The following is a 24,755-nucleotide window of genomic DNA, read 5'->3' as shown; positions in this document are numbered from 1 at the left end:
TGCCTAGTACCTTCTAACCAAACCAGAGAAGAATAATTGCCTGGAAATTTCTTGTCCATCATGTCTTATCCTTAAGTATATTAGAGCATATTGTTAATTACTCTGTTAGAATTTATCAGGCACTAGGAAGCATTAGTAGATAATTATCAAGTTCTTTAATCTCCTGAGCTTAAGCATCAGTACAAAGCCTTTTAAAATGCCCTTATTTTATAATTATTAATCTTGAAGAATGCTATCTCTTTTTATAGAAATTTGATATTTATATTTGAAGAATTAGTGACTTTGAATTTGCATAATATCCCCCACATAATTGGGCTTCCCAGTGGTGTGAGTGGTAAAAAAAAAATCCACCTGCCAATGCAGGAGACTTAAGGGCTACAGGTTCAATCTCTGGGTCAGGAAGATCCCCTGGAGGAGAAAATGGCATACCATCCCAGTATTCTTGCCTGGAAAATTCCATAGGCAGAGGAGTCTGGTGGGCTACCATACATGGAGCCGCAAAGAGTCAGACACGACCAAGCACCCCATATAATTATTTAGGAACTTCTAAGAAGACCAGCTCACAGATAATTTGGGACTCTCATTTATCAAAGTTATTAGTAAACATCAGACAAAGTTGTTTTAGTGTAGGAAGGCACTAGCCATTATGTCCTGAAAATACAGGTTTAGGATTTCTTTCATTCACTCAATTATTGACTCACTTAACATATTTTGTTTGAGCACTTAGGAAGTGCTAGGCAGTGGGACATAGCAGAGAAAAAGACAGATAAAATTACTACTCAAATGATGTCTATATTCTACATTTTCTCATCAGCTACCTTATTTTACTAGGGTACCAATGATTTTCTAGCCAAAATATCATTTTCTGATATATATGATGAAACTACTTTTAATGTTCAGTTGCCACACTGAAACATTTCCCCATAAATCCACATTTAAGATCTTGTTTTTGAGGAAGTGGCATTTTGACAGTGGATGAGAAATCTCTGGAATAAAGAGACCAGGTCCTCAGTTCCTTAGAGATGAATGTCAGCATGTTCGAATAGTTCAAAACCAAATGTTGCTTCATTTTTAATTTGATAATTAATACTAAGAAATTATTTCAGCAGGTAGAATATCAAAGAAAACTGGAAAGGGTATTTTATCTTGACATAAAGTTGGCTTTGAACTCTCAAGAAGCAGATTGTACAGAGTTTATTCACACTGATGTTCAGCAGGGAGCCTGGAGGAAAAGCTCCCGTAGGGTGGCTTCTGGGGTAACCAACACGATGCTTGCCTGTGTCTTGAAGGACTTTCAGCTCCAAATAAATAAAACACTTGAGTTGAAGGGACATTATATGCCAACTACTCTAATCTCCATAGCTGATATTCAGAAGAACTGGTCCAAAGGGCAAGTACTCCTATACCATGCATTATGAACTATATTTCTTATAATCCCAATTTAAATTATTTTTTATCATGCTCTAAGTTGATTCAGTCCACGTAAAGGTTTGGCCATGAAGAAATATATATTAATTTGTCATTTAATAAAGAAATTAGTAAACCTCCCCTCATGGAAATCAGTCTGAAGAAATTCAATGGATCTACATATTTTCAATATTATTTAAATAAAAGCAGGGGAGATATGTAAAGGTGTAAACAATAGACCATAAGTGAAAGTGTTAATTGCTCAGTTGTGTCCAACTCTTTGTAACCCTATGGACTGTAGCCCTCAAGACTCCTGTCCATGGGATTCTCCAGGCAAGAATATTGGAGTGGGTTGCCATTTCATTCTCCAGGGGATCTTCCTGACCCAGGGTCCAAATCCAGGTCTCCCACATTTCAGGCAGATTCTTTACCATTTGAGCCACCTGAGAAGCCCCAATTGACCATAAGAAATTAATTAAATAAATAATGATGCATCTCCCTGAAGGATTATTGTCTTCTATAACTTCACTTTTAAAAAGATGATTATTTTTAAATATTGTAAAATGCAGAGAATACTAATGACATCGTGGGAAGTTAGAAAAGCAGAATGCAACACTTCCATATTGGGAGTCAATATTGCGTTGGTCAGAAGGGGTTATCATATAGTGGGCAGCAACAACCTAACATCTCAATGGTTTAGGACAATAAAAGTTTGTTACTCTTCACAACTGGTCTATTGCATGTTCTGTGGCCACTGCTCCATGGGCTGTCCATGATCCTTTTTGTTGTTCAGTCTCTAAGCCATGTCCAACTCTTTGTGACCCTATGGACTGCAGCATGCCAGGCCTCCCTGTCCCTCACTATCTTCCAGAGTTTGACCAGGTTCATGGCCATTGAGTCAATGATGCTTTCCACTCATCTCATCCTCTGCTGCCCTCTTGTCCTTCCGCCCTCAATCTTTCCCAGCATCAGGGTCTTTTCCAATGAGTCAGTTCTTCCAAATAGGTGGACAATATACTGGAGCTTCAGCATCAGTACTTCCATTGAATATTCAGAGTTGACTTACTTTAGGATTGATTGGTTTGATCTCCTTGCTGTCCAAGGATTCTCAAGAGTCTTTTCTAGCACAATTTGAAAGCAATTTTTCGGTGGTCAGCCTTCTCTATGGTCCACCTCTCACATCCATACGTGAGTACCAGAAGACCATCAGATCAGATCAGATCAGTCGCTCAGTCGTGTCCGACTCTTTGTGACCCCATGAATCGCAGCACGCCAGGCCTCCCTGTCCATCACCAACTCCCACAGTTCACTGAGACTCACATCCATCGAGTCAGTGATGCCATCCAGCCATCTCATCCTCTGTCGTCACCTTCTCCTCTTGCCCCCAGTCCCTCCCAGCATCAGAATCTTTTCCAATGAGTCAACTCTTTGCATGAGGTGGCCAAAGTACTGGAGTTTCAACTTTAGCATCATTCCTTCCAAAGAAATCCCAGGGCTGATCTCCTTCAGAATGGACTGGTTGGATCTCCTTACAGTCCAAGGGACTCTCAAGAGTCTTCTCCAACACCACAGTTCAAAAGCATCAATTCTTCAGCGCTCAGCCTTCTTCACAGTCCAACTCTCATATCCATACATGACCACAGGAAAAACCATAGCCTTGACTAAACGAACCTTTGTTGGCAAAGTATAGACCACCATCCTTTATCCCATCTTATTCTCCACCTTTGATGGAGTAGAAATGAATGACATCGTTCCCTGAACCACCAGGCAATTCAGTCTAGTTTCTGCCTGTTCTGTAAACATTTGACTATCCACTATCAGAAATCATCAGATGTGTCAAGGTCAAATATCAGGCAAACTAGCATCTAGAGAATAAGCAGACAAAAGAAGGTCTTGCTCTGGAAATGACTTACAGGAGTACGTGGGTGGGGGAGCTTGGCTGAGCCTGGGTATGTCTGCTGGGACTCAGAGTACTTGCTAAGATGAGCTTAAAATTGCTGTCTGTTTGCCTGACCCATCACCCTGCCAGTGTGTCTGACTCCAGGTCATAGTTTATATTGTATTGTCAGTTTCAGTCCTATTGCTAATATTACTTATGCAAGTCCAAGAGGGTTGCATCTCAGATCATGTGATGTAAATTGTCCAGCTTACTGCCGCATAGACACTTTATGGAGTTGGGGGCACTTGACTGAAAATCTCTTGCTCCGGCCCAGAAAAGTAATATTTTCAGTTTGTTTCACATAGACAGCACTTCTTCAGATCCTATGTGGATGTCTGTTTTGTTAGAAAAAGTAATTTATTCCAGTTACTTAGGATTGAAACTCAAAATCTATGCACCACTGGTAATTTAACATGATATAACAAAACTTTTCTGAGAATCTTATGGATTATTAAACACAGGGCTTCTGAAGACAATCGTAGGATCTCTCCATGCCAAGTTCTTTGGTTCTCTGTGGAGTCAGGGGAACTGAATATAGTTGCTTCTCAAGGTGCTTCCCAGGCCTGTGATTTTAAGATAGGAACCATAAATCAATATGCTAAGTTGAGGAAAATGACATCATATCAGTTGTGAAGAAAAGTCTACAGTGTTCTAGATCAGCATTTATCATGCACTGAGCAAATGTGCTTCCTTAGCAAAGACCCAGGTTCTTTGATTATAAAGATTGCAAAAATGCAGCACACTTGAAAAAAAAGTTTAAGTACATGGAGCATTTAGTACATTAAATGTGGCAAAGATGGGGAAAGTCTTTCCTTAAAGGAAATCATTGCAAATTCGAAGTGTAATTCTAATTAAATCCTTGTTTAACTGCAAAATTATAGTTTAAAAAATCATTCAAAGGGTTAGAGCAAAAAAAAAAAAAAAAAAAACTATGATGAAGTATAGCTGAGCACTGAAGAATTAATGCTTTCAAATTGTGGTGCTAGGGAAGACTCTTCAGAGTCCCTTGGACAGCAAGGAAATCAAACCAGTCCTAAAGGAAAACAACCCTGAAATATTCATTGGAAGGACCAATGCTGAAGCTGAAGCTCCAGTACTTTGGCCACCTGATACGAAGGGCTGACTCACTGGAAAAGACCCTGATGCTGGGAAAGATTGAGGGCAGAAGGAGAAGGGGGAGACAGAGGATGAGATGGTTGGATGACATCACAGGCTCAATGGACATGAATTTGAGCAAGCTCTGGGAGATGGTGAAAGACAGGGAATCCTTGCGTGCTACAGTCCACAGGGTCACAAAGAGTCAGACACAACTTAGTGACTGAACAACAATTCCTGAGTGTACAGTTAGCCTTCCTTGCCTACTTTTGGGCACACTGACAAAGAAAAGACTTCTCATATTCACCCATCGTCTTTTAAATCTTTTAAAGAATTTCTATTGATGATGCAACTCTGTCCATCTTGAAAACGTTGCTTTTTTAATAAAATGCTCATTGAGTAAGTTTTGTCCTGTGTCTGAAATCATGTGGAATTTACCTATTATAAGAGTTTAAAAGGTAAATATCTTTACTGTGTTGCCATTGACATCAAGAGCATTATTTTTTTTAATTCTCCACTCATTCCCAGACTTCAAGAACGAACTTATGGTTGCTGGAGGGAAGGATGGGGAGAACGGATAGTTAGGGAGTTTGGGATTGACATGTACACGTCGCTATATTTCAAATGGATAACAAACAAGGACATATTGTATAACACAGGGAACTCCACCCAGTGTTATGTGGCAGCCTGGATGGGAGGGGAGTTTGGGGGAAAATAGGAACATGTATATATATGACTGAGTCCTTTTGCTGCTCACCTGAATCTATCACAACACTGCTAATGGGCCATGTGGGTATGTGCTCAGTTAGGTCCAACTCTTTGCAACCCTATGGACTGTAACCCACCAGGTTCCTTTGTCCATAGGATTTTCCAGGCAAGAATACTGGTAATGGGTTGCCATTCCCTTCTTGAGGGGTTTTTCAGATGCAGAGATTGAACCTGGGTCTCCCACATTGCAGACATATTTTTTACCTACTGACCCACCAGGGAAGCCCATAATCGGCTATACTCCAGGAAAAAAAAATTTTAAATATTCTTCCAGTCTTTGAGTTGGCCTCAGTGGTTCACTTTGTGCTTTCCACTCTCTGCTCCGAGACACCGCCCTTTAGAACACTTCATCCCACTGCTGAAACAAGCATAGCTTGTTTGTGCTAAATGATAAAAAAGAACCCTGTGGGACCCATCTGCCATGTGTTCCCAGCTCCCTAAGCCAGTATTTCTGCTGTTACATTTCCCACTTAATGCTACATTTACAACTAAGCAAGAATAACTTTTGCTCTGGTCTAGTGGAGCTTTCTCACAATGATCAGGTCACTGTATTTTTCAAAACTGTGATATTCTCATCGATTTTAGTTAAATGAAGTCAAGTGACTTCATCTTTAAAAAAAATCATGTCTAAATATCCACAGCACACATGATTTGGCTGAGTTTAGAATCTTTACACCAGGAAGGTCAATGACAACTGAAGTTTGAACTCAGCTGGAAAAATACAGCTATTCTTTGTCTGACCCCTACTGTTTGCCACAAGTAAGTGTAAGCATTGAAAAAGACAAAAGAAAAAACTCGGCAGTTTCTTTTTCAAAATGGTGTTTTGTTTCATTCAAAACAAGAACAAAAAACATGTTCAAGAATAATAATTTGCCTTCATTAAACGATATATTAAGCACACAAACATACAAGGAACCTTATATATTTTCAAATTCAGCCTTTAAATCTGATGGAAGGGAAATTTAAGAAAGAATCTGCAGGGTCCACTTCTTTTTCCCTCACGCCAGTGGTCTCTAGTTTGTTCTACAGAAGCAGGAAGATAATCTGGATTTTCAGATCCGCCCACCATTACCCAGTCAGCACCCCGAAGAACATCACCGTCATCACCAGGACAAGCAATAGCATCCACCAGGACCACGTCCCTTCTTGAGAAACAGGTGCTGTCTCTTCCCTGAAGCCTTGAGGACAGAAGCTACTGAAGCGAAGTGAAAGACAGAGAGAGGCTCAGAATCCTGTTTTAGTCCAACCCCAGTGCACAATTTTTTGCTTTCCTTATGTCAAACTGAAGTTGCTGCTTGGTCATTGTCCATCCCAACCACAATTTATATGGCCCTCCTTTCTGAAGTAGTGGTTGTTGTTGTTTGAGATCCCATGGACTCTAGTCTACCAGACTCCTCTGTCCATGGGATTTTCCAGATGAGAATACTGGAGTGGGTTCCCATTTCCTTCTCCAGGGAATCTTCCCATCCCAGGGATCAAATCTCCATCTCCTGCACTGACAGGCAAATTCTTTACCACTGAGCCACCAGGAGCGTCTTACAATTCAAGCAGTTATGTTTTCTTTGCCATTATCTCTGCTTGGGGATAATCTCTTCTTGTAGTTGGAAGTTTTCTAATGATTTGCATGGAATGTTACACTGTGAAATTATCAACCAGTGGCTTATATTTTTCTCCATTGTCTTCAAAAACTAAAGGGAACAAACATTTCACTGCTTTTGCTGGTTTGTGGTTCACTGGATTTCTTTCCCATATGACATGCAGCATCCATTACTTTTGGTCTCTTTGACCCTTCACTCTTCATACTATGCCCAATTTAATTTTTCACATCTGCTTTCTTAAAACACTTTATTCAAATATGCTTCACACAAGGCTGAACTCAGCCAGTTCATAGATGTTTTCCCAAAGGTGTGTGTCTAGTTTTAGATCTCCAAATAACTCAATTTCATTTCCAAATTAATAAGAACATTTGTCCTAATTAATTTCTCTAATTCTAAACCAGGAAATCGCCTCTCAGGTGTTCTAAGATACTTTCAACAAGACATGACCTTTCAGATAGCTAGTTTAGCAGAAGTCTACAGAGCTGGTGGCCCAATTACACTCAGTTCTTTCACTGGGAATACTGCAAAGTGGCTCAAAGAAGGTCATGTGTGAAAGTAGAATAATTATTAATGTCTGTTCTCTTGTGTCTCTATCTACAAAATTGAATATTTGGAATAGAAAGACTTTTTAGAAATAATGGGAAGTATTTTTATTAAAATTCTTCAAATGCTTTGCAGGATATATATGCATTTAAAATTGTTTGCTGTGTTTTGAAGTCTGTCAGAATCAAAAGCAGTAAATAGATGCTAGTGTATATGTGCATGCTCAGTCATGTCCAACTCTTTTGAGGCCCATGGACTGTAGCCCACCAGGCTCCTCTGTGCATGGGATTTCCCAGGCGAGAATACTGGAGTGGGTTGCCATTTCCTTCTCCAGGGGATCTTCCAGACCCAGGGATCCAATCCGAGTCTCCTGCATTGGCAGGCAGATTCTTTAACACTGGTGCCACCTGGGAAGCCAAATAGATGCTGGAAGTAATCATACCTAATAATATTGGCAGACACATATAGCACATTTTATGCCAGGCACTGCTCAAAGTGCTTAACATACATTATTTTGCTTAGCCTTCTACCAACTCTATGAGGTCATCACTAGTATTTTACATTTTACAGATGAAGAAACTAAAATGAAGAAGTTGACAGAAATCAAACCAACATTGTAAAATAATAATCAATTAAAAATAAATAAATATAATTTTTAAAAAAAGAAGTTGAGTGACTTGCAATGTCACACAGGTACTTCATAGCCAAGCTAGGTTTTAAACCCAGGTAGTATGGCTTCCAAGTCTGTGCACCTAACCTCTGTGTTCACAGTCTCTCTGCTATTGAGAAATGTAATCTTCACCACAGGCTTTTCAGGCGGCTCAGAGGTAAAGAATTTTGCTGCCAAGCAGGAGATGGGGGTTTGATCCCTGGGCCGTTAAGATCCCCTGGAGAAAGAATCAGTAACCCACTACAGTGTTCTTGCCTGGAGAATTGCATGGACAGAGGAGCCTGGTGGGCTACAATCCATGGGGTCTCATGGAGTCTCAGATATGACTGAGAGACTAAACAACAACAGCTTTCACCAAAAAAATACATTGAATAAGGGGACTGGAAAAAGGGAAGTACATCAGTATTCACTCTAAGGCATTTTCCTACAAATTTGTCACATCATTTAATAAGTTATGGGATTGGAGAAATTAACTAACTTCTTTTTCTTGGCTAGAAAAATTTCTCAGTGGTATTTGCTAATCATGCTGGGATTATTAATGTCATCATAATCAACTGAAAAACTAAAGAAAAATAAACCACAAACCACTTGGTTTTTTAAATAAAGTTAAGCAACTATTTTTTTTTTCCTGCTTAAATAACCATCTAGTTTGAGTGTTATTAAGTTGTGGTCTACTTTGATAATGGCATAAAGCCTGATCCAAAAACAAATGTTAATATGTGACTGTTGGTTTCATGCTTTATTTCTGAGGAAGCAAGGTGCCAGTCCTATGACTGAACTTCTCTTGTTTTAGATCTCTCTGGATCCAAGCACTGTACAGCCTCTATAGATTTCATATAAACCACACTGTCCATTGGGGCTTCCCTGGTAGCTCAGATGGTAAAGAATCTGCCTGAATGCAAGAGATGCTGGTTCCATCCTTGGGTTGGGAAGATCCCTTGAAGAAGGAAATGGCAATCCAGTATTCTTGCCTGGAGAATCCCGTGGACAGAGGAGCCTGGCAGCCTACATAGGGTCACACAGAGTCGGACACAACTGAAGCAACTTAGCAGGAACACACTGCGTGATATAGAAGTTCTGTGAAATTTTAATTCTGGAAGACTTTAAATGAGTGGAGAATATTTACAGAATTCAGATTTATTTTCATGATATTTCCACTAAAACAGGGTTGAATATTTCTGCCACTGATTTAAATGAAATGTTTAGTTTCTCGGCATTATATATATTTGTGTGTTCATTTTCCATCAATTCAACAACTGGACTCAAAATTAACATTCAAATATATCAGCACCAAAGAAAGTACATTTTCTCATAGTTTTCCATAATGACGAAAATCTCTCATGCAAATATAAAGCTAGATTCTCCCTGAAGTTAAATTAGTCATTTGTTTAAAAAAAGTATAAAACCTTACTTACCACTTTTCTGAGGTTGATTCACAGGCTAATGTGTAAGTTCTTTTATGTCCTTCATGAATATAATAGAAATGCAAGTTTTGAATTAGAAAGTAAATACGGGGATTAAAAAAAGATTATCTGAAAAATCCATTCATTTCATTGGAAGAGCATCATTAAATGGCTTCCCAGGTGGCTCAGTGCTAAAGAATCCATCTGCCAATGCAAGAGATGCTACTTTGATCCCTGGGTTGGGGGATCCCTGAAGTAGAAAATGGCAACCAAACAGTATCCTTGCCTGCAAAATTCCATGGACAGAGGAGTCTGGTGGGCTACAGTCCATAGAGTTGCAAAGAGTCAGACACGACTGAGCACAGCACAGCACATAATAAATATATATTACTATTTTCCACACAAGGGTTTTTTCTGTTTGAATAATGACAAAGCATAAAGTACAAATTTCAAAACACTTTCAACTAAAAGCATGATGCATAGGCTTGGCAGAGGAACAAGAGAAATTTTGTACACTAGATTACTGACAGATTAGTTCCATAAACATGTTAATTCTCTGACAGTTGAAGAGTCCCAGTTTAGAGCTGAGATACTCAGAGCTGACCAGAAAACAATTTCTTCCAAAATACACAGAAATACCTTGTGAAAACGATGGATGGTAAAATGTAAGAACTGACATGGAATATGTCAGTAGCAGTTAGGAGCATCACATACACTATTGTATATTTTAGCTTTGATTTTTCAAATATAGGACTGACAAAAGCTGTTTTTCCCTCATTGCAGTTACCACCAATCATGAAAGGATGAAAATGTCTAGGCATTTCTTAAAGAAGCAATCATTCATCTGATCTCCTTAAAGAAATTTTCTGTCATCAAATTTGCCCCTGTGTATTTGTTGAGTGAACAGCTATTTGTCAGCCACTGTGCTAGCTGATTATAGACAGAATGGTAAATAAGATATGGTACCTGACCTTACAGACAAAAGCTAATATTTATAGGATGTAGTCGAAGGCAATGGCACCCGACTCCAGTACTCTTGCCTGGAAAATCCCATGGACAGCAGAGCCTGGTAGGCTGCAGTCCATGGGGTCGCTGAGGGTCAGACACGACTGAGCAACTTCACTTTTGCTTTTCACTTTCATGCACTGGAGAAGGAAATGGCAACCCACTCCAGTGTTCTTGCCAGGGACGGGGGAGCCTGGAGGGCTGCAGTCTATGGGGTCACACAGAGTCGGACACGACTGAAGCGACTTAGCTTAGTCATATATACATGCAAAGTATGATTAAATGTGTCTATAAAACAACCACACATTATTGGAATGACTTATGTCTGGGGAAAAAAATCCAAAAAATGTTATTTTACATTTTTTATTACAGAGAAATTATTTTAAAATCATGGCTTAAAAAGGTAAGATTGAAAAGAAGTGAGCCAAAAAACACTAAAAAATGTTTTGAGAATGAAATGTCTGCAGATTCTTTGAAAATTTCTGACATGGAAATCTAGAAAGCCATGGTTTAGTTGCTAAGTCGTGTCCAACTCTTGCAACCCTATGGACTAGGAACCTACCAGGCTCCTCTGTCCACAGGATTCTCCAGGCAAGAATATTGGATTGGGTAGCCATTTCCTTCTCCAGGGTGATCTTCTCAACTCAGGAATCAAACCCAGGCCTCTTGCATTGCAGGCAAATTCTTTACTGACTGAACTGCAAGGGAAGCCCAAGAAAGCCATGTGCATGTGTAAGTCTGTGAGCCCGTCAAGGAAAGACATGAGAAAGCTCTAGTATGGGCTTTGAAATTGTTTGAAAGCCAGAGCAAAAGCTAAGGCACAGTTGGAAACTGCCATTTAAAGCATGAAATCATGCCCTAACATACATGCAAAGCCCCTTAGCAAAGGACAGGAAATGTATTGGTTCAAAGAATTTAAGGAAGTTTTTGATCAGTCATTAGCTGACCACTAAGTTAAGCAATCCATCTAGTCAAAGCTATGGTTTTTCCAATGGTCATGCATGGATGTGAGACTTGAACCATAAAGAAAGCTGAACGCCGAAGAATTGATACTTTTAAACTATGGTGTTGGTGAAGACTCTTGAGAGTCCCTTGGACTGCAAGGAGATCAAACCAGTCAATCCTAAAGAAAATCAGTCCTGAATATTCATTGGAAGGACTGATGCTGAAGCTGAAACTCCAATACTTTGGCCATCTGATGCAAAGAACTGACTCATTGGAAAAGACCCTGATGCTGGGAAAGATTGAAGGCAGGAGGAGAAGGGGATGACAGCATGAGATGGTTGGATGGCATCACCAACTCAATGGACATGCATTTGAGCAAGCTCTGGGAGTTGGTGATAGACAGGAAAGCCTGGCATGCTGCAGTCCATGGGGTCACAAAGAGTCAGACACAACTAAGCGATTGAAATGAAGTTAACCGAGCAGAGATGTCAGTGGTTGCACATAACAAAGGTTATGTATTTTACAGAATTAGCTAATTAAGTCATTAAACAAAGACCAACAACAAAAACTGATGGTAAAGCAGGGGTATAATTTCCAGAAAATACAATGTATAGTGAATTTCAACAATATATCTATGTTAATGCCTTGGGGATGAAGAGGAAGTTTTTGAAATCCTGAAGTGTATACTTTTCTATCCCCCAGCACCATCAAGGAACTAAAGCCATTATGCCTGTTTTTCCTCCTTGCCAGTCATGACTGGAAGCCCACTCTTGCTCTCCCTCTCTTTTCTCCAAAATTTTCTGGCTTTGAAGACCATGTGATAAAAATGATACTGCTTGTAAATCCTCATTTTTTCTGTCCTCTGTGGATCCCAGATCATCATCCTACATTTCTCAATGACTTTAGCTCATGGATCAATATTCTCCCATAGGATTGAGATTTCCTTCTTAAAACAAAAAAACAAACAAACAAAAAAAACTTTATTTTGTATTGGAGTATAGCCTATTACCAATGTTCTGATAGTTTCAGATGGACAGCAAAGGGACTCAGCCATACATGTACATGCATCCATTCTCCCCCAAACCCCCCTCCCATCCAGACTGCCACATAACAATGAGCTGAGCTCCCTGTGCTATACAGTAGGGCTTTGTTGGTTATCCATTTTAAATATAGCAGAGTGTACATGTCCATCCCAAACTCCCTAATTATCCCATACCCTCATTCTTCCCCCATGGCAACCATAAGTTTGTTCTTTAAAGCTGTTTCTGTTTTCTAAGTTAATTTGTATCATTTCTTTTCAGATTCCACATATAAGGGATGTCTTATAAGATTTCTTCTTCTCTGTCTGACTTACTTCACTCAGTATGGCAGCAGTCCATGGGGCCGCAAAGAGTTGGACATGACTGAGCGACTTCACTTTCACTTTTCACGTTCATGCATTGGAGAAGGAAATGGCAACCCACTCCATTGTTCTTGCCTGGAGAATCCCAGGGACGGGGGAGCCTGGTGGGCTGCTGTCTATGGGGTTGCACAGAGTCGGACACGACTGAAGCGACTTAGCAGCAGCAGCAGGTCTATTCATGTTGCAGCAAATGGCATTATTTCCTTCTTTTTAAGGCTGAATAATATTCCATTGCATATATGTACCACATCTTCTTGATCCATTCCTCCATTGACAGACATTTAGGTTGCTTCCATGTTGTCCCTGGGCTTCCCCAGTGGCGTAAAGAATCTGCCTGCAATGCAGGAGACCAGGGTTCGATCCCTGGGTTAAGAAGATCCCCTGGAGGAGGGCATGGCAACCCACTCCAGCATTCTTGCCTGGAGAATCCCGTGGACAAAGGAGCCTGGCAGGCTACAGTCCATAGGGTCGCAAAGAGTCAGACACAACTGAAGCGACTGAGCACCCAGGCATGTGTGTTGTCATTATTGCAAACAGCACTGTAATGAACACTGGGGTGCATGCATTCTTTTGGGCCACCATTTTCTCTCTGCTCAGTGCTCAGCCTGCAGCCACGATCATCAACAAAAGCCCTGACTGTAATGCCTGGAAATAAACAGCCAGAGACTTGGAGACATTCATCTGACCAAAGCTGCTGCTTCTACTTGAAAAATGAAAGATGAAAGGTCTTTTTGTTCTATAATGGAGAGGCCCACTGAAGATGAGCATCAGTGCCTACTTGTATTATTTAGACCCTTGCTCTCTTAATAAACGAAATGCATTGACTATATGGTACCCACTCACATTCCCCACAATGTCTTGTAAATAAACCAACCAACCAACAAATATAAATAAGCCAAAGGAGTGGGAGGTCCCAGGGTAAACAAACAAAAAATTGCAGCTCCCCCAATAGAGTCAACTCTGGTCCATAGCAATTCAGATTTACTTTTTGTGAACTGTCTCCAGGAGATGGACTTCATGTGCTACCCTAAGGTAGCATTGTGTGATTTTTCTAGCTTAGTTTAATTTCAGTTCTGAATACAGGTCATTATCAAAATGCACAGGACTGAGTTTGCCCTAGCAGAAGAGCACTATTCACTAATTACAGGTTTAATGTTAAATTAGGTCCTGTTTCTCTGCAGCAGTGAAGTAATCAGAGGAGAGTCCCATGCCTCTATTAAACATTTACATTAGAGCTGCCTAATTACTCCAGGATTTGTTTGGGTAGCACTGGCAGATGTTATGAAAGGCTGTGGAAAAATGCAACTGCTGTTTAGTAAGAGATGGGCACCTTGATATCAGAGCGGGGGACACGAGTGCACATGTAGATCAAAAAACTCACCAGGTCTTTTTTAATATAATTCAGTAGAGTGGATCATCTGAGCACCTGTGATGAAGCTATTTGTCATTCATCTGCCTCAGGAAAATATTGTAAAGGTTCATGAAGGAAGTCCAGTAAACTTGAAAACTTCCACAATTGAATGTTATGGAAACAGAAGGTTATGTAAATTATCATCATCAGAGTTTTTAAATCTCATTTTTAAAAAGGAATGAACCCACTTGAATCTCCATCGTGCCAACTGACAGTACATTTCCCAGGCCTTCTTCATACAACATAAGGCATGAGATTTGAGAGACTATGAGACTGTGCTTGTTTTAAGCCCTGGTGGTTTGGAGTTGAGTGGGTGGCACCCTGCCAACTATGTCTACAGAACAAAGGAATGAACAGAGCCGGCTCTGTTTTCTGTTTTTCCTCCCACACTGGGGTACTTGGGGGGCAGGGTGGTAAACTATGGGCCAGACAAGTGACAGATGGTATGTTTACTCCAATGAGAATTGCCAGTCAGGAGGCTCTTCCCGCCCCTCATGCTCCGGAGCTGCCCTGGCTCCACATCCTCCCAACACTGCTCTAGGAAGGCTTGCCTGAATGGCCGACCTTGGCACTAACCCTGAATCTGGCAGATGGCCTTGCTTGACTTACTGTAGCTCTGGGTTAACATCGGATATTTCCTCTCTCTAGGAGGTATTCCAGGACATTAAAACTACTTCCCAGCAGTACTAAGTAGTTCTTAGACTCCCAGCACGGACCTTCCCTTTCTTTGAAGTCAGATTACTCCTGAAAAAAGACAAATTATGTTTACGGCTGGGAGAATAAAATTCTCCCTTATAGGCAATTTTGGGAAAAATCCAATGATGTGATTCCACTTCCCTTCCAGCCTACCTTCCCATGTTGCTGGCTTCCTACTGCTAACCTTCCTGCCATGCTCTTGTCATTATCCCCCTTCCTACCCCATTCAGAGCTTGTTCCTCTGATTTTATAGATACGAAAGAGAAAATTCCTTGAAGACAGTGGCTGATCTGTTCCCAGCCTCTAGCACTATGCCAGAATATAATAGGAATGTAATAAATGCTTATTGAATAAGTTTTGAAAGGGCTATATGAGATCGAGAAAATAAGGAGAAAGAATCAGGACTGTATGTGTAACATAGTGTATATTCCCAAAGGCAGCAACAGAGATGCAGACATAGAGAACAGAATTACAGACACGGGGGTTTGGGGAGTAGGAAGGAGAGGATGGGATGAATGGAGACAGTAGCATGGAAACATACACTACCATATGTAAAATAGATAGCCAGTGGAAATTTGCTGTATGCCTCGGGGAACTCAAACTGGGGCTCTGTGACAACCTAGAGGGGTGGGATGGGGTGGGAGGTGGGAAGGAGGCTCAAGAGGGAGGGGACATATGTATACCTATGACTGAGCCATGTTGGTACATGGCAGAAACCAACACAATATTGTAATTATCCTTCAATTAAAAATAAATAATTAAGAAAAAATACAACAACAAAAAAATACAAGAGCTCCAGATATTAAATGTCTACACTCCTCTTCAATGTGTTGCTGCTGTTTCCATCAAAAGGTAGAGCCTATCTCTTGATCCGCCTGGAATCTGGACTGACTCTGTAGGTGTCTTTGGCCCATTGAACTTAAGCTAAGGTACATCCTCTCCATTACAAAGCCTCGTCCTAAAAAGATTCTGCAGATTCAGCTCTTTCTCTCTTGAAAACCTGAAGCCAGTGCATTCTGAAAAAGCTAGGTATAGCTTCCTGATGGTGTTGGTTTAGTCACTAAGTCGTGTCCGACTCTTGCAACCCCATGGACTGTGGTCTGCCAGGCTCCTCTGTCCATGGGATTCTCCAGGCAAGAATCCTGAAGTGGGCTGCCATTTCCTTCTCCAAGGGATCTTCTCAACCCAGGGATCAAACCCAGGTCTACCTGCATTGCAGACAGATTCTTTACCATCTGAGCCACCCTTATTCCACAGACAATTTGAAGCTAAGATGAGTTGAACTACTGAATGCCACACAGCTAGACATTGGTAGAATCAGGATTCAAATCCAAGCAATTAACACATTTTATTCATGTTTTTCAAATTTTTTTTCAGCAATGAATGCCTTTTATAGAAACAATACCCAGATCCCTAATACATTAAATTGACAAACCCAACTACTGTGATTTGACTGGTGTGTGGATGCTGAGAAACCCCCACAGAGCCCTGGGATCTGGGGACTAAGCAAAGATTACTCACTCACTAAGATATCCTACGTGGTGTGCATGGAATGACTCAGCAGTATCAAGGGCACAGAGCTCTTAGGAAAAACATAAGTGACTGAAATGGAAGAGCTGCACAGCTGGGAGCCCCTAGAAGATTTTTCATTGTCAGTTCATCCAAAGCAAGCTCCTCCCACTTCCACTGAACCATTTATAATGCAAGCAGAAGGCCCCTTCCCCCAGCTTCCTAAGACAAAAGAAAGTGTTGGTCATCCACTCTCCAGCCAGGTTGGCTACTAGAGAAGACATGTGAGAAAGAGGATCAGCAGCAAGAAATTGCCCCAAAGAGATGTTTTGAAATAGGCTGTGTATATACATAGACACACACACACACACACACACAGGACTCCTCCAGGGGTTTGATCCGATAGCACCACCACCTTGGGGAATGAGGCTGTGTACCCAGCCCCTCACCTGGATGACTGAAGGTCTGAAGGTGTAGCACTACCTGGTTTGTTGTTCAGTTGCTCAGTTGTGTCCGACTCTGCAACCCCATGGAAGGCAGAACACCAGGCTTCCCTGTCCTCCACTATCTACCAGAACTTGTTAAAGTTCATGTCCATTGAGTCGGTGTTACCATCTAACCACCTTATCCTCTGCAACCCTCTTCTCCTTTTGCCTTCAATCTTTCCCAGCATCAAGCCTTTTTCCAATGAGTTGGCTCTCCACATCAGGTAGCCAAAGTATTGGAGCTTCAGCATCAGTCCTTCCAGTGAATATTCAGGGTTGATTTCCTTTAGGATTGACTGGTTGGATCTCCTTGCTGTCCAAGGGACTCTCCAAGAGTCTTCCCCAACACCACAGTTCAAAAGCATCAATTCTTCGGCTTTCAGCTTTCTTTATAGTCCAACTCTCACATTCATACATGACTACTGGAACACCCATAGCTTTGATTAGACAGACCTTTCTCAGCAAAGTAATGTCTCTGCTTTTTAATGTGCTGCTTAGGTTTGTCATAGCTTTTCTTCCAGCAGCACTAACCTTCAGTTCAGTTTAGTTGCTTAGTTGTGTCTGATTCTTTGCAACCCCATGAACCGCAGCACAGCAGCCTCCCTGTCCGTCACCAACTCCCGGAGTTTGCCCAAACTCATGTCCATTGAGTCGGTGATGCCATCAAATCATCTCCTCCTCTGTCGTCCCCTTCTCTTCCTGCCCTCAATCTTTCCCAGCATCAGGGTCTTTTCAAATGAGTCAGCTATCCGCAGAGGTGGCCAAAGTATTGGAGTTTCAGCTTCAACATCAGTCCTAACAATGAACACCCAGGACTGACCTCCTTTAGGATGGACTGGTTGGATCTCCTTGCAGTCCAAGGGACTCTTAAGAGTCTTCTCTAACACCACAGTTCAAAAGCATCAATTCTTTGGCACTCAGCTTTCTTTATAGTCTAGCTCTCACATCCATACATGACTACTGGAAAAACCATAGCCTTGACTAGAGGGACCTTTTTTGACAAGGTAATGTCTCTGCTTTTTAATATGCTGTCTAGGTTGGTCATAACTTTTCTTCCAAGGAGTAAGCATCTTTTAATTTCATAGCTGCAAACACCACCTGCAGTGATTTTGGAGCCCTAAAATATTAAGTCTCTCACTGTTTCCATTGATTCTCCATCTATTTGCCATGAAGTGATGGGACTGGATGCTATGGTCTTGGTTTTCTGAATGTTGAGTAATAAGCCAACTTTTTCACTCTCCTCTTCCACATTCATCAAGAAGCCTTTTAGTTCTTCCTCACTTTCTGCCATAAGGGTGGTGTCATCTGCATATCTGAGGTTATTGATATTTCTCCCGGCAATCTTGATTCCAGCGTTTCTCTTGATGTACTCTGCATATAAGTTAATTAAGCAGGGTGACAATATACAACCTTGAAGTACTCCTTCTCCTACTTGGAAACAGTCTATTGTTCAATGTCCAACTGTTGCTTCCTGACCTGCATACAAGTTTCTCAAGAGGCAGGTCAGATAGTTTGGTATTCCCATCTCTTTCAGAATTTTCCACAGTTTATTGTGATCCATATAGTCAAATGCTTTGGCATAGTCAACAAAGCAGTAGTAGACGTTTTTCTGAAACTCTCTTGCTTTTTCGATGATCCAATGCATGTTGGCAATTTGATCTCTGGTTCCTCTGCCTTTTCTAAATCCAGCTTGAACATCTGGAAGTTCACGGTTAGCGTACTGTTGAGTCTGGCTTGGAGAATTTTGAGCCTTATTTTGCTAGCGTGTGAGGTGAGTGCAATTGTGTGGTAGTTTGAGCATTCTTTGGCATTGCCTTTCCTAGGGATTGGAATGAAAACTGAGCTTTTCCAGTCCCATGGCCACGGCTGAGTTTTCCAAATTTGCTGGCATATTGAGTGCAGCACTTTCACAGCATCATCTTTTAGGATTTGAAATAGCTCAACTGGAATCCCATCACCTCCACTAGCTTTGTTCATAGTGATTCTTCCTAAGGCCCACTTGACTTCACATTCCAGGATGTCTGGCTCTAGGTGAGTGATCACACCATGTGATTATCTGAGTTCTGAAGATCTTTTTGTACAGTTCTTTTAATATCTTCTTAATGTCCTTGCCACCTCTTCTTAATATCTTCTGCTTCTGTTAGGTCCATACCACTTCTGTCCTTTATTGAGCCTATCTTTGTGTGAAATGTTCCCTTGGTATCTCTAATTCTCTTGAAGAGATCTCTAGTCTTTCCTATTCTATTGTTTTCCTCTATTTATTTGCACTGATCACTGAGGAAGGCTTTCTTATATCTCCTTGCTATTCTTTGGAACTCTGCATTCAAATAGGTATATCTTTCCTTTTCTCCTTTGCTTTTCACTTCTCTTCTTTTCACAGGTATTTGTAAGGCCTCCTCAGACAAACATTTTTCTTTTTTGCATTTCTTTTTCTTGGGGATGGTCTTGTTCCCTTCTCCTGTACAGTGTCACAAACCTCTGTCCATAGTTCATTAGGCACTCTGTCTATCAGATCTAGTCCCTTAAATGTATTTCTCACTTCCACTGTATAATCATAAGGGATTTGATTTAGGTCATACTTGAATGGTCTAGTGGTTTTCCCCACTTTCTTAAATTTAAGTCTGAATTTAGCAATAAGGAGTTCATGATCTGAGCCATAGTCAGCTCCCGGTCTTGTTTTTGCTGATTGTATAGAGCTTCTCCATCTTCAGCTGCAAAGAATATAATCAGTCTTACTTCGGTGTTGGCCATCTGGTGACATCCATGTGTAGAGTCTTCACCTGAAGACTCTTGTTGGAAGATCTTTTGTTGGAAGAGGGTGTTTGCTATGACCAGTGTGTTCTCTTGGCAAAACTCTATTGGCCTTTGCCCTGCCTCATTCAGTATTCCAAGACCAAATTTGCCTGTTACTCCAGGTGTTTCTTGACTTCCTACTTTTGCATTCCAGTCCACTATAATGAAAAAGACATCTTTTTTGGGTGTTAGTTCTAAAAGATCTTGTAAGTCTTCATAGAACTGTTTGACTTCAGCTTCTTCAGTGTTACTGGTCAGGGTATAGACTTGGATTACCATGATATTGAATGGTTTTCCCTGGAAATGAACAGAGATCATTCTGTTGTTTTGGAAGATAACCTTACACTGCCTTTATTCAGGGCATCCTACTTGGGTGTTGCAAACTTTTTACTTGACATTGCTATTATCTTTGGGTCTCAGTGGTCTATGTCAACCTCTGTTTCCATTTTCATTGCCTTTCTCAACTTCAGCCATTCTGATGTTCAATGATGGAAATGGTCATTTTCTTGGAAACTGGAATTTTCAGATTACATTTGAGAGCTGTCATTTTACTGAAAGAGGCTTTGCCGCTCAATGAGGGCTCAGAGAATTTAGCTGGGTTTCTTTGATGCACGTATGAAAATGGTCATCCCTTTGGCCGTAATTAGATGTTTTTGGTGATTACTTTCTAGATCGGTGTTGGTGCTCATAGTTCTCAGGAAGGGAAGCTGCTGACCCTCCATCCTGTACTCTGAATGACAGAGTTTGGCAAGTAGTGCTTCTCAGGTGGCTCAGTGGTTAAGAATCCGCCTGCCAATGCAGGAGATGCGGGTTCAATCCCTGGGTCAGGGAGATGCCCTGTAGAAGCGGGTGGCAACCCACACCAGTATTCTTGCCTAGAAAATCCCATAGACAGAGCAGCCTGGCAGGCTACAGTCCAGGGGGTCACAAAGAGTCAGACATGACTGAGAGACTGAGCACATACAGTGCAAGACCCAGTAGTCCATATGCACAATTTTTATATTTTTTTCTGTAATCATTTACTAAGGTGAGCCCCACAAATCAGAGGTAAAGATATACAATTTTGTTGAGAAAGAAATGTAAAATGAGTTCATAATATGAGATATGCATTGTAACTTCCTTTTTGAGATTCAGTTTCCAAACATTCCTGAAACCAGTAACAGTCAATATTCCAGATTTATTAAAGCTGGGAGATGTAGAGGGGAAACATGTGCATACATGAAGTGCACAAATTTTTAAATTCTACTTCTTCATCAATGTATACACTTCTAAAATAGGCCATATAACATATATTTGATCCATTACTAAAGTGCTTTACTTCACTTTGAAGCAACATCTCTTGGGAAATGTCACAGCTTCTTTAAAAATATTTTTCATGTACCGTAGCTGGGAATCCTTCCAAACTGCTCTGCTCACCTATAATCCACACCTGTTCTGTAAACAACTATGACAGTTTGCTTGGAACATAAGCATCAACTTGAATTCTAAAGTGACCTCAGGTGATTTCTTCATCAGAAAGGGAAAATATCAAACCTATTACAATAGTAATAGAACTTATACAAAGTTATTTTACTTATGGAAGAGAAAAACACTGCCTTAGATTAAAAAATTTCTTTTAGTGGCAAATAAATTTAGTTTAAGACTTTTTAATAGAATCCTAAAGTAAGAATTCAGAGTTAATTATTCCTATCACTGTGCAGTTCACTGAAGATTCTTGCCATAATTTAATAGGTGCAGCTCCTATCAAACTTAAAATATTACTTAAGATATAAAACTGAAGATAAGATAGAATTCCATCTACATGAACTCTAGAAAGAATAAATATGAATAAATCTGATCTATGGTGAAGCACTGTCAAGCACATCAGTGGTTGTCTGGCTTTGAGAATAGATGTATAGGGAATAATTGCTTGAATCTATTCGCCACTTCCACTGTATAATCATAAGGGATTTGACTTAGGTCATACCTGAGTGGTCTAATGGCTTTCCCTACTTTCTTCAATTTAAGTCTGAATAAGGCATTCATAAGCTGAGCCACAGTCAGCTCCCAGTCTTATTTTTGCTGACTAAATAGAGTGTCTCCATCTTTGGCTGCAAAGAATATAATCAATCTGATTTCAGTATTGACCATCTGGTGATGTCCATGTGTAGAGTCTTCTTCTGTGTTGTTGGAAGAGGGTGTTTGCTATGAGCAGTTGCATTCTCTTGGCAGAACTCTATTAGCCTTTGTCCTGCTTCATTCTGTACTCCAAGGCCAAATTTGCCTGTTACTCAGGTATTTCTTGACTTCCTACTGTTGCATTCCAGTCCCCTATAATGAAACGGACATCTTTTTTGGGTGTTAGTTCTAGAAGGTCTTCATAGAACCATTCAGCTTCAGCTTCTTCAGCATTAGTGGTCAGGGCATAGACTTGGATTACTGTGATATTGAATGGTTTGCCTTGGAGATGAACAGAGATCATTCTGTTGCTTTTGAGATTTGCATCCAAGTACTGCATTTCGGACTCTTTTGTTGACTATGATGGCTACTCCATTTCTTCTAAGGGATTCTTGCCCACGGTAGTAGATATAATGGTCATCTGAGTTAAATTCACCCATTTTAGTGCATTTTAGTTTGCTGATTCCTAAAATGTCAATGTTCATTCTTGACATCTCCTGTCTGTTCACATCCAATTTGCCTTCATTCATGGATCTTGATTCATGCCTGGGATCTTTTGAGGGAGGTCACCATTATCTTCATTACTCCACCATAGTTTGGCCCCAGGTAAATAGCAGGGAGGGAACACATCCCAACCCATCAACAGAAAATTGATTTAAAGATTTACAGAGCATGGCCCTGCCCATCAGAACAAGACCCAGTATCCCTTTCAGTCAGTCTATCCCATCAGGAAGCTTTCATAAGCCTCTTATCCTTCTCCATCAGAGGGCAGACGGACTGAAAACCACAATCACAGAAAACTAACCAATCTGATCACATGGACCACAGCCTTGTCTAACTCAAAGAAACTATATGACATGCTGCATAGGGCCACCCAAGACGGACAGGTCATGGTGGAGACTTCTAACAAAATGTGGTCCACTGGAGAAGAGAATGGCAAACCACTTCGGTAATCCTGCCTTGAGAACCCCATAAACAGTATGAAAAGGCAAAAAGATAAGACACTTAAAGAAGAACTCCCCAGGTTGGTAGGTGCCTAATATTCTACTGGAGATCAGAGGAGAAATAACTCCAGAAAGAATTAAGAGATGGAGCCAAAGCAAAAACAACACCCAGTTGTGGATGTGACTGGTGATGGAAGTAAGGTCTGATGCTGTAAAGAGCAATATTGCATAGGAACCTGGAATGTTAGGTCCATGAGTCAAGGGAAATTGGAAGTGATCAAACAGGAGATGGCAAGAGTGAACATTGACATTTTAGGAATCAGTGAACTAAAATGCACTAAAATGGGTGAATTTAACTCAGATGACCATTATATCTACTACTGTGGGCAAGAATCCCTTAGAAGAAATGGAGTAGCCATCATAGTCAACAAAAGAGTCCGAAATGCAGTACTTGGATGCAATCTCAAAAGCAACAGAATGATCTCTGTTCATCTCCAAGGCAAGCCATTCAATATCACAGTAATCCAAGTCTATGCCCTGACCACTAATGCTGAAGCTGAAGTTGAACGGTTCTATGAAGACCTTCTAGAACCAACACCCAAAAAAGATGTCCGTTTCATTATAGGGGACTGGAATGCAACAGTAGAAAGTCAAGAAATACCTGAGTAACAGGCAAATTTGGCCTTGGAGTACAGAATGAAGCAGGACAAAGGCTAATAGAGTTCTGCCAAGAGAATGCAACTGCTCATAGCAAACACCCTCTTCCAACAACACAGAAGAAGACTCTACACATGGACAGCACCAGATGTCAATACTGAAATCAGATTGATTATATTCTTTGCAGCCAAAGATGGAGAAGCTCTATATAGTCAGCAAAAACAAGACTGGGAGCTGACTGTGGCTCAGATCATGAATGCCTTATTGCCAAATTCAGACTTAAATTGAAGAAAGTAGGGAAAACCACTAGACCGGTCATTCAGGTATGACTTAAATCAAATCCCTAACAATTATACAGTGGAAGTGAGAAATATATTTAAGGGACTAGATCTGATAGACAGAGTGCCTGATGAACTATGGATGGAGGTTTGCGACACTGCACAGGAGAAGGGAGCAAGACATTTCCCAAGAAAAAGAAGTGCAAAAAAGAAAAATGTTTGTCTGAGGAGGCCTTACAAATACCTGTGAAAAGAAGAGAAGTGAAAAGCAAAGGAGAAAAGGAAAGATATAAGCATCTGAATGCACAGTTCCAAAGAATAGCAAGAAGATATAAGAAAGCCTTCCTCAGTGATCAGTGCAAAGAAATAGAGGAAAACAATAGAATAGGAAAGACTAGAGATCTCTTCAAGAAAATTAGAGATACCAAGAGAACATTTCATGCAAAGATAGGCTCAATAAAGGACAGAAGTGGTATGGACCTAACAGAAGCAGAAGATATTAAGAAGAGGTGGCAAGAATACACAGAAGAACTGTACAGAAAAGATCTTCATGACCCAGATAATCACGATGGTGTGATCACTGACCTAGAGCCAGACATCCTGGAATGTGAAGTCAAGTGGGCCTTAGGAAGAATCACTATGAACAAAGTTAGTGGAGGTGATGGGATTCCAGTTGAGCTATTTCAAATCCTAAAAGATGATGCTGTGAAAGTGCTGCACTCAATATGCCAGCAAATTTGGAAAACTCAGCCGTGGCCATGGGACTGGAAAAGCTCAGTTTTCATTCCAATCCCTAGGAACGGCAATGCCAAAGAATGCTCAAACTACCGCACAATTGCACTCACCTCACACGCTAGCAAAATAAGGCTCAAAATTCTCCAAGCCAGACTCAACAGTACGCTAACCGTGAACTTCCAGATGTTCAAGCTGGATTTAGAAAAGGCAGAGGAACCAGAGATCAAATTGCCAACATGCACTGTATCATCGAAAAAACAAGAGAGTTTCAGAAAAACATCTGCTGCTCCTGCTAAGTCACTTCAGTCGTGTCCA

This window comes from Bos indicus x Bos taurus, chromosome 14 (genome assembly GCF_003369695.1).
Source record: "Bos indicus x Bos taurus breed Angus x Brahman F1 hybrid chromosome 14, Bos_hybrid_MaternalHap_v2.0, whole genome shotgun sequence".
Taxonomy (NCBI): Eukaryota; Metazoa; Chordata; class Mammalia; order Artiodactyla; family Bovidae; genus Bos; species Bos indicus x Bos taurus.
The sequence above is the reverse complement of the archived record's forward strand: the minus strand, read 5'-3'. Positions refer to the sequence as shown.